We start from the raw sequence: 662 nt of genomic DNA on the forward strand, positions 1-662 counted from the left end.
AGTCATGACTGCCACTTTGTAGCCTGGCTGGCTCCTCTGTCCATGGAATTCTCCAGGCAAGGATACCGGAAGGGGTTTCCATGCCTCTTCCAGGGACTCTTCCTAATCCAGGGATCGAACCAACGTCTCTTATGTCTCCTGCATTGCAGGTGGATTCTTTACCACTAGTGCCACCTGGGAAGCCCGTAATGCAATTATATTCCAATTTAAAATATGTAAAGTAGAAAAACAGTACATCTGTAAATAAAAAGGTATTGGTTTAAGTCACATATATTGTAAAATTCATATATTATACTCAGTTGAACTTCATTCACTTTTGTTTTCATAATCTAATCATACTCATAGTTCTAATGGTAATCCACTTATGAATATATCACAATTTGTGACACAGGGTAGGGAAGAGGAAGGTGGGACAAATTTGGATATTAGGATTGACAGATACACATTACCATGTGTAGAATAGCTAGCTAGCAAAAACCTGAGCTTATAGCACAGGAAGCTTACTTTTTATAGCACAGGGAAATTCACTTTGTTGTACAGAAGAAACTAACACAGCACTGTAAACCAGTTATGGATGCATGAGTAGTTGCTTCAGTCATGACTGCCACTTTGTAGCCTGGCTGGCTCCTCTGTCCATGGAATTCTCCAGGCAAGGATACCGG

The 662-nt window shown here is 40.5% G+C and overlaps 1 protein-coding gene across 1 annotated transcript in view; it reads left to right on the forward strand.

The window, feature by feature from the left end:
* AFTPH (aftiphilin) overlaps positions 1-662 on the forward strand; it is a 76,700-nt gene that overhangs the window by 1,492 nt on the left and 74,546 nt on the right. The window lies entirely within an intron of this gene.

This window comes from Bison bison, unplaced genomic scaffold, assembly GCF_000754665.1.
Source record: "Bison bison bison isolate TAMUID 2011002044 unplaced genomic scaffold, Bison_UMD1.0 scf7180017864489, whole genome shotgun sequence".
NCBI lineage: Eukaryota > Metazoa > Chordata > Mammalia > Artiodactyla > Bovidae > Bison > Bison bison.